General features: G+C 38.1%; 1 long non-coding RNA gene across 1 annotated transcript; it reads right to left on the reverse strand.

Annotated features, from left to right (window-relative positions):
• Positions 1-5,139: 5,139 nt before the first annotated feature.
• Positions 5,140-10,406, reverse strand: LOC116575392. Its single transcript, XR_004279752.1, has 3 exons — positions 10,372-10,406; positions 7,939-8,061; positions 5,140-5,877 (listed from the first exon to the last, which is right to left on the reverse strand). It is a non-coding gene; the product is annotated as an uncharacterized LOC116575392 (long non-coding RNA).
• Positions 10,407-14,280: the final 3,874 nt, after the last annotated feature.

Raw genomic sequence — 14,280 nt, forward strand, 5'->3', positions numbered from 1 at the left:
AGCACCTTTCACTCAGGCATGTCTAAAGACCTAATAGATGTTAAGCTCCTGCTAGACACCAACTCAATGGCACTTTTCAGAAAATGAGCCATGCTCAACCGGTTACGTTGGAAGATTTTGGTGGTAATAGGTCTGCCAAGTAATCTTGGCAATCCTTCATTTCATTAGCTATTCTCTGGGGTGAAAATGAACTAACTGCTGCATAAATAGTATCTTGAGGATCTCCTGATGTTAGGGGCGTGTGTACAGCACACTCATTCCACTGCTGAGAACTGGAAGCCTCTGTCTACATCTGGGTTAAAAAAAGAAAGGCGGCGGGGAGGCTGAGACCCACAGTCCAAGTTCCACCTCAGGTTCCCACTTAAACATAGTTTGAGCTTTTCCTGTCTTATTCTGAACCTGTTCAACAGTGCTTCTCCCTACTATTGAAATCCTCCCTCTCCCCACTCCTGTTTCCAGACTCTGGCTCGATCACCATTGTTCCTCCTCATCCTGGGAAGTGTGCACTGTGTAATGATAGCACATTTTTTTTCCATACTTCTCGTCTACCAAAGACTAAATTGCACTCATTACTCAAGGAGACCCTTCTTTCATTTAAGAAGTATTTGTTGCAGGTCGGCTGTGATAGCACCAGAGAAAAGAGAGAGGTTATGCCCCCTGCTCTGGTGAGTTGGCAGTCTAGGTTGTTCACTCATCTTTATCTGTGTTCCCTTGGATTCAACTGGTTGTGACTTTCACATGGTCACCCCTGCCTGTGCACGCACAAGTGTTCCATGGTCATAAAAAACATATTTAATTTTAAAATGTTGACACTGAGTGACAGGTCTTGACTGTTTATTAAAATGACATGGAGGTTTGAGTCTGTAAAGGAGCACACATTTGAGAATCGGCTCTTACCTTCTGAAAGCTTTACTTCGTCGTAGATAATATGTTGTTCTGTCCCTCTTTGGGCTTTTTAAGAATTGCATTTCAGAATAAAATTGTTAGTCATGTTTTTAATAACTACAGCAATGATCTAGAAGTGATAATTCTTTATTAGCCATTACGATGTGCCAAAATGATGTGTGTGTATAAAGGAAAATTCCAGGGCTCAAGGAGAATGTATGAAGCACAGCTGGCCTAGTGTGGGAGTCAGGCCCTGGTCCCTGTGTGAATGACATGGCAATATAGATTAGCTCTAGGGCAGCAAGTCAGAGGCAAGCCAAAGTGATTCTGTCAGAGGGAGCAGAACATAAAAGGGGACATTTGCTGTCTTGTAAGAAGGCCCATGGGACCTGACTGCAGAGAGCAAGGGGAATGGTTTGAGATGAGTCTGAAGAGGTGGGCTGAGGTTGGGTCATCAGGCCTTTGGAGCCACCTTGAGGACTCTGGCCTTTATCATACTGAGTTACCCATTGCCCAGTCTCTTTCGCCTCTCACCATTATTCTCAAGGGCCTCCCAAATCCCATTTGTTGATCATTCTTGAGCACTAACCTTGTGATTTCTTAGCCTCTCTCATTATTCTTTCACAGCTGCTGGCAATAGAGCAGATAGCGTAAAAATTGTTACTCTGTTCCATATGAAATCTGCAGAGGGTGCTAAGGAAGGGGCCAAATAGGAAAAGCCTTAAAGAGCTGACATTTGTCCATCAGGAATTTTTTTTTTTTTTTTTAAGACTTTTTTTTTTTTTTTTAAAGATTTTATTTATTTATTTGACAGAGAGAGATTACATGTACGCAGAGAGGCAGGCAGAGAGAAAGAGGAGGAAGCAGGCTCCCTGCTGAGCAGAGAGCCCGACGTGGGACTCGATCCCAGGACCCTGGGATCATGACCTGAGCTGAAGGCAGTGGCTTAACCCACTGAGCCACCCAGGCGCCCTTCATCAGGAATTTTTTTTAAAAGACTTTATTTATGGGGTGCCTGGGTGGCTCAGTGGGTTAAAGCCTCTGCCTTCGGCTCAGGTCATGATCCCAGGGTCCTGGGATCTAGCCCCGCGTCGGGCTCTCTGCTCGGCAGGGAGCCTGCTTCCTCCTCTCTCTGCCTGCCTCTCTGCCTACTTGTAATCTCTGTCTGTCAAATAAATAAATAAAATCTTTAGGAAAAAAAAAAGACTTTATTTATTTATTTTATTTAAGGGAGAGGAGGGACAGAAGGAGAAGAAGAGAATCTTCAGCAAGCTCCGCAAGTCTGATGTGGGACCTGATCTCACGACCCTGAAGATCCTGATCTGAGCCAAAGCCAAGAGTTGGATGCTTAACCCACTGAGCCACCCAGGTGTCCCTGTCCATCAGCATTTCAGTAGGCAGACATGGGCATTGTAAAGCCATACCCAGATATTAATGTCATTCTGTGCAAAGTTGGCCAGCAGAGGTTTTAATTAACATAGGGGTGGGGATGTGCTCAATTTGATCTCTTAGATACTTTTCAGAGATAATTTGGAGAATGAACTAGAGCAGGGAGGTACTTAGGTCAGACATAAGGAGGACCTCAGACCCATGAACAGATTGGCAAAAAGAATGCTACATGGAAGAGATTTCCAAGGAGAAGGATCTGTAAGATTTAAGGAAAAGGAAAGCTAAGGGTGACTTACAAGAGTTCCTTCTTGGCTGAGAATATAAATAACGAGGCCAGCATAAGTGGTGGCAGAAGAAGGATCCATCTGGGGGTGAAAAAGGATAATTAAATTGGTGAGGAAGAAGAAAGAAGGTTCAGTGGGCTTTGGGATAGATTGAGTTCAAGGTGTCTGATTAACAGGAAATCAACTCTAATTTCCCAACCCTCCTTTCTTCTCATATTTCTCTCTCTAATATTTCACCATTAACTCATTTCAGTCAGTTGTAGGACTTTGGCTGGCATTTCTAGTTTCGATCTCTCTTCTGAACTCCAGATAATGCCTTTCCGGGTTCCTGCTGCACATCTACAACTTGAGACCTCAAGTTCAACCTATTTTATTGAAACACTTCAGTCGTTCCCAAATCCATTTCTTCACCAAACACCTTTCTCTCAGCTACTGTATCCTCTTTTATCTGCTCCCTCAGACCCAAAGCCAAGGTGTTAGTTTCAGTGCCTCTTCTATCACCACATCTAAACCACAGACAAATTCAGACGATGACGTTTCCATGAGTGGTTTCACTCTGGTTCCCTTCTTCCCCATTTAGGCCACTATTGTCTTAGATTGTGCCTTCATTAGATCTCAGCTGTCCCCCCTACCACCACTCTCTCCTACTTTATTTCCTCCTGCATGTGGATGGCCAACCCATTCTCCCAGTGCTCAGATCTAATCATGCTTCTGCTGGGCAAACAGCCACAACGAAACCGCACATACATACACCTTTGACAATTCTCCTGTGTCTCATAAATTTTCCTGTTTTCACAGACTGTGTTCTTTCATGCTTTCGCTCCAGCCTACTTTCCCCTCTCTTTTTCCATCATAGTATTTCTTACACCCAGTGCTCCATGCAAAATCAACTCCTTATAGTTTTTCTCTCTGATTAAATGATCCGACCTCTGGAACTTACATGATACTTGGATCACTGCTCAGAGCACCATGGCACGGTGCAAGTACATTTGTGTTTTGAACTAAGGTGAAAAGAGCTATGTCATAGTGGATAGGGGACGTAGTCTTTTTTTTTTCTTAGAGGTGAAACAAAACAGAATGAAATAGATGCAAGATTTAGAATTTTTTTATAGACTCACTAACATTTAAAAATAGATTTTTGAAAGATACTATTATGACATATGTCCCTCATCAGAGAGAAGGAAAAGTTTTACCGTGAGGCTCAAGTTAAAATAGAGTAGAACCCTCAGGTTCTAATCATTTTCTTTGTTTATAAGTAGCTCTGTAGATTTGAACACATTTGTTTATAGGGAAACATGGGCAGCTGAAGGAATGTATTACTCTGGAAACTATTATTTGTTATTCTAATCATTCAGTTTTCTTTTCTTCTTTTTTAAACTGTAATATATAGAAATCTACTCTGTTTCTTTTATGAGGAAGTCAAAATTATTAATTAGATCATGCCAAATATGTGCTTTGATCACTTAAGAAATGCAATATGTACAAATACAATTTTATGTGTCCTCAGATAGATGAGGTAAAAATTCAGAGAAGGGGAATGCTAGATCTCCAAACCCCATTTTAGGACATTTAGCTTCAACTTTTCTTCCACGCTAAATATTGTATTTCTATCATAACATTTCTATTGTAACAGTGGAATGATACCTTTCATTTTTTAACCTCTTTTCCTCTCAGAGTAAGGTAAATATACAGCTATAAAAGAAAATTAGAAATAATGACAGCAACAAAGATCATCAGTATTATAAAAATTAGATATTCAGATATTGATCAAGTTGATTTTAAATACCATCTTCCATTTAAACAAATATTTTGGCTCATTTTCCTCATTTCTATTGAGGGATATTTCTTTAGAATTGGGATATTCAGGATCTTCATGTCTTGGCTGCATAAAAAGTGGAAAAGTGGAGTGACTTATCCAATATCCCATCCAATATCTGGTAGCATTGCTGTAGTGTCACAGACAGGTACCTGGGTGAGTAGTAATGTCTAACTTAGTTGGGGCGGGGGGGGGACATGTGAGTTTCCCTTGAATAGTCTGGTTTGGGTCCAGGATGGGGAGGGAGTTCATTAATGATCATGATGCGTCTCATACTGCTGCCTGGTTTAGATTGCCCCAAATGCCCCTCTTTTGACGTTCTTCTCTGAGCTCCTGCATTGATGATGGAGGCAGAGATGGTAGTGAGTTTCTCACCAGAGTTTGTGATCCCCCTGAAGTTCCAGAGAACAGCCTTTCATCCATGATATAATTCCGATTATATTTAAAAACCAAAGTTTGGCTGAATGAATAAGTCAGAGTCTAAAGATCCTTTGTCTTTTTTAATCTCCTGAGGATAGTCAGTTCGTTATCTTAGGAAAAGTCAATATTTTGCATTTTTTTTTCTTTTTTAAGGATTAGTCTAAGGAGTGTGATGAACTTCTCATATAGCTAAAGCTATATATTCGTGTAACAAGAGACTCTTATTAAAAACTGCCTTGAAACTAGTTCTTAGTAAAAATGTATACTTGTTTAGGAAAATAAATTAATCATACACACTGACTTTAATATTGTAATTAGGTGTATAGATAGATGGGTCATCGACGTGATACTCACACTTATTGGTAATGAATACATCATTCATGATCACTGATACTGTGAGGATCTCACTCCGTTCTTATTAATGCTTTATTGTGGAAAGGTGGAAAGTTCATTAGACCCTGTGTGTGTGTGTGTGTGTGTGTGTGTGTGTGTGTGTGTCTATTTTTTGTAGGTTAAGTTAATATTTCTACATTTTCTTTCTCAGTTGTTTTCTCAACATACAACCGAGTTCTTTTACAGGTCTAGAAAGGGTAAGGGATGGTGCTGGCAGGAGAAACTGAATTGCAAGAGGGAGCCTTGGGGTCATGTGAGGGAAAGGGGCAGGGAACAGAGAGAAGGGAAGCTCACTGGATATGAGGATGAGACCTGAGAGCACCCTGAGGGGCATTTGAGGTCATTACCTTACCAGTTACCTCTCATCACTTCTTCAGTATCATTACAAAAAATTCAAAATTTAGTAGCAAGCAAGGTCAAACAGGACTAGAGATGGATGCTGTTTTCTTTCCATCACAGGAAGATCTTCTTTCCTTCACTCAGCCCTTTATTGCTTTTCTTACTCTTCCCCTTTTCAGCTCTGTTTCATCTTTCCATTGCTCGAAGCTATTGTTTGTGTTGTCTGTGGGGTGGAAACAATGACTCTGATTTGAGAACCGGAGCCCTGGTCATATACGAGTGAGCACAAAAGTGGCTATATCCCTGGCTTCGAGAACAATTAATCTGGCAGGCGAACACCCATGGAAGAATCTTTCAAAAGAAGAAAAAAGAAAGAAAAGAAGAAAAACAGAATAACGGCTTTGTTTCGATATATTATCTAACTTCAAGGGTGATTTACTAAATCAACGAAACCAGTCAAAATGAGACTTCTATAACATCTCATTTTGTTCTGATCAATTTAAGGAAAAAAATCACTGATTTCTACAGCACTTCTTTCTCCAACAGATTATTTGTGTGCAAAATTCACAAGTATATATTAAGTTGTTCAGGACCGTTGAGTATTTGGTAGGGGGGTGGGCAATGTGGATTTTATCTTGCCCTGCTGTTTAGTTTTAATGCCAAATTGTTTTATGGAAATCACGTTGTCCCAACTCACTCATGCAGAATCTATTTGGTTGGAGGTCACATTGGTTTACATTAATATTATTTTCATTTTTGAATAAATCAGGATCTTTTCAGTGGTTTAATAGCCCATCTCAAGGAAGCATCGTTCTGTATACCTCAAAGGCTCATAGGACTATTATTTTTCATGTGTGATATGTTTATTTGTGTTGGTTTGCATGGATATAGCAACGATTTGCCTGGGGAAATGAGGAGATTTGTTAAAGCATTCATCTCTGGTTAGCATGGTAATGAATGTTTTCTCCTTAGTAAACATAAATTCCTATGAAGAAATTCAGTGGATGGTATTGGTCATATCTTCAATTTTGAATATGCTCATTTCCTGCCATATTTCTCTCAGTTATGTTCTGACTGTTCAATTCCCCTCTGCCAAAAGCATTCTTAAAGATGGAATCCTCTTGAGCCTACGAAAGCAAACATAAGGTGTCTTTTCTTTAAAACATAAGAGCAAAGCAATTTAGATAAAGGATCTGTGAGAATAGAAAATGAATCTTTAAAATTAATCTAGAAGCAGGAGATAGATCAAATGTTTCCAATTTATCCTGGAATTTGACATATGGCCTATTTACAATAAAAGATAATTGGGGTCAAACCCAATGGCCTTGTGGATTCTTTTGGCCACCCACCTCGCTTGGGGTCGACTTCACAGTGTCAGGTAGCAGGTGTTACAGATGGGCAACTAGAACCAAACTCATGATTTTAACTCATTTTCTGTAGGACACATCCATGCTTTTTTTTTTTTTTTTTTTTAACTTTCTGTATTGCTTAGTCTAAACACTATAAGAGTTTCATACCACTATCACTAGGATCATGAACCCCTACTTGCTTCCACCTCCTATTTGAATTTAAATATACCTCACTAGGTAGAATCCTTTACCACTTGTGTTAAGTATTAAGGTTTTTGTGAGATATTGAAGGGGACAGAAATGTAAAATTCTGATCTCTGAAAAATTTCCTTTATTTGAAAGATGCTACTGGATGAATAAATATTTTTGCTAAGCTGTTCTTGGTGAAAGGTTGCCTCGAGTACTAAGTCCTGCATTCCCCTCTTCCATTAGGCAAAATAAAAACAACAAAAAAATCTAGTGCCACCTTTATCTTATCATTAAATAGGATATTCAAAGAGCTACTGACAATGGGAAAATTGACTTTCCTTGAAACTTTTATACATCATAGAGATAGGCTGTTCATATAGCTATGGTTTAGAGGTATACAAGACAGGGGAAATGTGTGCAGTGTGTGTGTGTGTGTGTGTGTGTGTGTGTGTGTGTGTGTGTGTGATTGGGGGGGTGTTGTATGTAATTACTAGAACTGCTACCAGCCACTGAGGCAAGAAGGACTCCAAAGGATATTTGGGGCTAGTAAACATTAATCTTTCTCTCTTTTTAAAAGATTCTATTTATTTATTTATTTGTCAGAGAGAGAGAGAGAGAGAGAGCGCCACACACAAGCAGGCAGAGGTGGAGACAGAAGCAGGCTCCCTGCTGAGCAAGGAACCTGATGTGGGACTTGATCCCAGGACCCTGGGATCATGACCTGAGCCAAAGGCAGTGGCTTAACCAACTAAGCCACCCAGACATCCCAGTAGACATTAATTTCATCACAACCTCTGCCCTTTCAAAGCAGTACCATTGGGCTAGCCTTTAGTTGTGGTGATGCTACCCTGTGCCCATTTGTAGAAGTGCTTACCCCTTGATCCAGCCTCAATGTGTTTACTTCTGTGTATACATATTTAGTTCTGAGAATTCTTGGCTTTGCCATTTCCTAATAGAGGTGTGAAGATTTTAAGTGAGTTAGCTTTAAATACAAGATCTGAAAGAAAAGATCTGATATGAATACAAAGTATCTCCCACGATATTTTAAGCTAGTTGCTTTTCCTTTGAACTTCAAAGTTTATTGATTCCATGCTTAATAATGAACTTACATATGGTGTAATTTTTATTGAATGTGAATGAACACTCAATAGGAAAGTTTAGCTGGCATCATCCTTTTCTTCCTGTTTACATTTTAATTCATTTAACACGTTTAAAGAATGTCTACTAGTGAGTTGGAAAAATAGATGGCTTTCATGCTGCTACCTCCTTCCTTTAACCTCAGAGCAGACATTACCAATCAGTCACCTGCAGTCTCTCTTGGTGGAGTCTAATTGTGAATTCATAAACTTTCTCAGTGTGCTTCCCCAGGCAGACACTGCCGCTAATGTGGAGGTAGGAAATAAGACTTATTTGTCATTCCTAATCTGTTATTTACTCAGCACTGTGCAAGGTATTATAGAGAAACATGAGTATAAAGAAGAATTCTTTAAGGAACTTATAATCTACTTAAGGAAAACCAAAAACAGATGAAACAATTAGAAAGCAGCATAAGGCTTCAAAATTAAATTTAAAATGAATTGTAATTAGAAGAAGGAAATATTTTAATCATCTGGCATATATGTAACCTAATAGCATGATAATATTTTGTTTATTCTGATCTAGTGGTTCTACATTTGATCGGTCCATTTCTTCAATTTATCGACAACACAGGACATTCAGAACATCTCTGTGTCCTAGCACACAATTTTTTATGCATTTTGAAGATGATTTTATTTTCTTGGTTTCTTTGTGTTTGTTTCATTTCAGGATTACCTTGGCTGGAGATCAGAAGATAGCCTAATCAAACACTGCAATGTGTTGATCAATATCAAGGACTTCAAGTGTTAATGTTCAGAGATGTCTGAGAAGAGCTAGCTAATGAGAAGTTGAACTTAAAATCTCCTTAAATCAGATTAATTTGGAATTTGTAATAATTTAATCAGGCCCTGGGTGGATGGTTACCAGTATTTTAAGTATCTGAGAGGACTTAGAAAGGACTTAGTAAATAAAGTTATAAGATAAATTCCTTAATTACATAAGAGAAATATTTCAAACAATTTCAGAAGTATCTACATTACATTTTACAGAATAATTGCACATAATCAGAGACTTTCCTTTTAAATACTCTCTTGATATGGTAATTATAAGTTTTTCTACTCATCAGCAGACTATGCGCTTCTCCAGGCATTTTTTTCTTGGCCTCATTCAAATTCTCTTTGTACTTAGAAACAATATCACATTTCATTAAAAAATTTGTAACTCAGAAATTATGTAAATTCATTGACTTCGTATATACTGTGAGATACTACTTTGGTGTTGGTGGAGTTTTTTCCTTTAAAAAATTAATTTCCCCATCATGCTTTAAGCTCCAAGAAGAGGCACTGAATCTTAAAGGTCCTTTGGAACCTTTTCCAGTGTTCTGGTTGACCTGTGTATATACTGATTTCACCTGGAAATCAGGTGTCTTCAAATTGGAAATCCAGCTGTGGGGGTGCCTGGGTGGCGAGGTAGGTTGGTGTCTGTGTGCCTTCAGCTCAGGTCATGATCCAGGGTCTTGGTATTGAGCCCCCATCAGACTCCTTTCTCTGTGGGGAGCCTGCTTCTCCCTCCTCCTCTATCATGTCCCTCCCCACCAGTCATGCTCTCTAACTCGCAAATAAATAAAAAATAAATAAATAATCTTTAAAAAAATCAATCAATCAATCAATCAATCAATCAGTCTAGTTGGAGTTATGGTCCTAGCTCCATTTCCTTCTGGAGTGAAGTTGTAGAAAAAGTAGGAACTTTGAAGTCAATCAGACCTGAGACCAAATTTCTGGCTGGCCACTTACCCTCTAGGTATGTAAATGTAGGAACTTCATTTACTTCCTCATTTATGAGAAGAAGATGATTCCCATATCATGGGGAGTTAAGATTTAGTGTAATTACTTTTCTAAAGAATTTCACATTGGGCTTGTATATTGGTTAATATATATTGATTGTGTTAACATATATTTGGTTAATATATATTGATTTAGTTAATATTGAATTGGTTAATAAATATAGATCTATATACATATATATATTCGTTTCCTTATTTACAAAATGAGGATAATACCTATGTCACAGCATTCCAAAAACCAACACAATGCTTAGCATAAGACTAAGTAAATATTAATTCCTTTTCTCTTATTTTACCTACCACTTTATCACTAAACTAGATCCAATTAAGAGGAAATGTAGCATTAATGGAAACAATATTGTGAAATATTAGTACTTTTTCAATTACCAGTATCTGGGCCTTGAAATCATTTTCTTTTCTGATCTCATATATAAAACCAGAAGAAATAGATGATTAACTACAAAATTATATTTTAAGATACATGTTCATATGATAGCAGTCAGGAGTCTAGAATCTAGTATAGTAGAAAGCTAAGAGTCAGAGAGTTCTATATTTAAATCTCGAGTATGAATGACTTAAATTCTGATTCCATTCTTTGGCTTTTTCACTTGATAACTGGGTGAGCCTCCTAAGTCCCTCTGAATCTGAGTCCTCATCTATAAATGTCAGGATAATGCCCTATCTTACAAAGTTGCTACTAGGAGTAAATGAAAAAGTTATATAAAATATCTAGAGCACTACTGTTCAGTGTAGAACTCACCTCAATGATGCAAATGTTCTCTCTGTTCTGACCAATATGGTAGACACTAGATACATAGGGTAATTAAGCACTTGAAATGTCGCTAGGGCAACCGAGAAACTCAATTTTAAATTTTATTTAATTTTAATTAATTTAAATTTAAAGTACTAATTATTTAATAAATGCTTATGAGTCTCCCTTTTGTGGTCTTTTGTATCTTATATTTACTTATTGGTATAAAGTTTTAGAAGTCTTATACTTGAACATAAATGCTATAGATTGAAAGACTGTGCCTCTCCCATTCGCCCCCATCAATACATATGTTGAAACATAATCTGCAGTGTCATGGTGTTAGGAGGTAGGGCCTTCATGTGGTGATGGGGTCTGAGAATGGATCCTTCATGAATGAGATTAGTGCTCTTATAAAAGAGAATCCAGACAGATCCCTCACCCTTTCCATCAAGTGAAGACAGAGTGAAGAAATCACTGTCTATGAACCAGGAAGTGGGCTCCCTCTAGACACCAAATCTCATGGTTCTTTGCTCTTGGACTGGTCAGGCTCCAGAATCACCAGAAATAGATTTCTGTTTTTTATAAGCCATGCAATATGTGGTATTCTGCTATAGAGGCCAAAGGAACAAAGACAGTAGAGAATAAATAACGCATAATCCATAGATTATTTTCTGTTTGATCCTTCTCCCATACTCAAAGCAGGAGCCTAGAGGAGTTTAATGTGGCTGAAAAGGCTGATTAAGTAGGCAATGCCCAGGGCAGAAAACGAAGGTAACAATGGGCAGGTCATGCAAGTATGTTAATCCGAAGAGGCAGAGTCCAATAATGAGTGGAGGAGTACAAACCAGGGACAAAAATGAACATGGAGGAATTCCTTAATCACAGGGCTTTTTATGGTTGAATGTGGAATTAGGAAGACCAGGTCTTCCTAGGTGGGGCATTCACTGATTTGGGGACTCAGGAACAGACACCAGCAAGAACTGAGAACAGGATAAATTTTCATTAACAAGAGCCTAGAAAATTGAAAATATTTCTCCAAAGTCACACAAGTAAGTGGTCACCGATAGATCAAGAGTTAGCATTTCTTTCAAATGAACTGTTATTGGACAGACATAAAAATAGGCCCTTGGTTTTTACTGATGATCACCATGTTCACAAAAGTCATTCCAAGGAGCAATGCAAAAGCAGTGACATCAGCAAATAACAAAGGAAGTTCTTTATGGAATAATTAATTTCAGAAATTGTAGCCATGCAATGGCTCAAACTTCCCTAATCCCCAAATCTAATTTTTATAATCCTATCAGCAGTATCATCTTACATTTCCAGTGAACAATCTAATAGTAAAGAATGATAGTCAGATATAAAATTATCAAAACTTGACTGCCTTTACAAAAAGCATTAGAAAGCATTTACTGGCATGTTACAAAATATCATAAATAATTAAAATACATCTACTTATTAAAATATCAGAATGGATAGTGATGGTATCGCCTAGTTGTTTATTTCCTCATGGTCATTTTTAAAATTCAATAACTTCCAGAAGTTAATTGTCATTAATGCAAAATGGAAAAACATATGTGATTAATGGGTTGAAGAAAGAAAAAACTGGGCATTGATTGTATATTTTACTGAAAGACGGGAATACCAATTAAAGTCTTCTTAAGAAAAACACCATTCAGGAATGAGTCAACATTTTGCTACCACTCCTTCTAGAGACAGTTACTTAAGTTCTACTTTTGAGTGAATTACAGTTGTCTTCAACTTCGAAATGTTAGCTGAATCTAAGTCTCTGTGAAAAACCACCAACGTGAAATTTAAACTTGGAACTTCAAATACCTTTTCACTTGTTTTAAAATTAGTAGCTTCAATCAACACAGAACATGTAATCCAACCCTGACAAGCTGTGAATCAAGAAACTCTGATGGATTTGCAAATTATTTCTCCCGACTATGGATAACATGCAGCATTTGATTTTGAGCATGTATGAACATGTTAAACACCTGTGTATTTGAAGTCACGAGTACATGTACATAGAATTTTAAGTTGAAAGAGACACTTAATATCACCCAGGCCAGCTTTCAAAGTTCACTGATAAGACCTAGAGCCATGTCTCTCAAAATTTAGCGTGCATATAAATCACCTTGAGATCTTGTTAACATGCAGGTTATGATGCTGGGGTTCTAATAAGCTCCCAGGTGATGCAAATACTGCTCTTGGTAGAACCAGACATAGAACAGCAGAAGCCTAGAGAACTGAAGGACTTGTCCAAAGTCACAGGAGCCAGAAGAATGAGGATTAATGTTTCTGTCCCTTTCCTTCCCTCTTAAACTCCCCTCCCCCCACTTTTAAAAAAATTTTAGTATGTGTGGCACAATAATTAAGAGTACAAACTTTTAAGCAACCTAGCTTCAAATCCTAACTTCACCACTTACCTTGCTGTGATCTGGCACGAGTCATCTAACCTTTCTTTTCCCTCTGTTTCTTCTTTTGTAAAATGGAGGAAAAAATAATAAAACACAACTTATTAGGTGACATTAAGAACAAAACGATTCATGTATGGTAATTAGAATAATGCTGGTAAATAATAGGCATTTAATGAATGTTAGCTTCTGTAATTATGATTATGATCAGTATCCCATTCTTTCTACCATCTGGCACTCCCTCACTCCAGCAACCTAGGAAAGAGACTGTGTAGGAATAATATTAGTTGGTTGTCTTCTTGGTGGAGAAGATCAGAAGCATGGATAACAATCTAAATTATTTTTGGCTGAGGTGACTGTTTTGATAATGCAATTATATTTGAGTGGGACAGTGTTTGAAGTATTAGGAATTCATTTCAGATGATCAGGAGCTGATTCTGGTGAATGGAAATGCTGGCCAGTATTTCTGCAAAGTCACTCCATCTTTCTCCATCCTGAGAAGAGATGGCCCCTTTTGACTGATGTAAAGAACTTTTTTTTTTGTCTTTTATTAAATAGAGGTAGTGATTACGTTTTCGAGGGCATTTGACAGTATGTAAACTAGAGTCAGAGGAGCTGTCAATCTATCTAAATAACGTATTTACTGCTACTGAAGTTCAGGACACGCCACCCCAAACATGCCACTTTGACATGTTGATTATTTTGAGGAGAAACACAGATGTTTAGGAGCCACCGATGCAGGAAGGACTCTGTGACCTACACTTTTCTACCTAGAAACAGGCCATAAATTTTCCCATAAGAAAGGCGTCACCCTCCCCCACCCCACCACATACCAGAAAGAAAACATCCTTATCCCCAGCGGCAGGGACCAGATGCCGAAATGGATCTATACATTTACTAACATAACCCTTGTCTTCACTAGTAGTCCCTACCCCACATGTCTCCTAGTCACTTCCTTGTCATTGACTATCCCCAGCCCAACCCCTTTGACTTGTCAATTCTTCACAGTGGTATTGCTTTTTCCTCTAAAAGATGAATACTTCCTGCTCTGGTCACTTCTTCAGGTCTTCATTCTCTTGTAATACTTCCTGCTCTGGTCACTTCTTCAGGTCTTCATTCTCTTGT

Source organism: Mustela erminea, chromosome 16 (genome assembly GCF_009829155.1).
Source record: "Mustela erminea isolate mMusErm1 chromosome 16, mMusErm1.Pri, whole genome shotgun sequence".
Taxonomy (NCBI): Eukaryota; Metazoa; Chordata; class Mammalia; order Carnivora; family Mustelidae; genus Mustela; species Mustela erminea.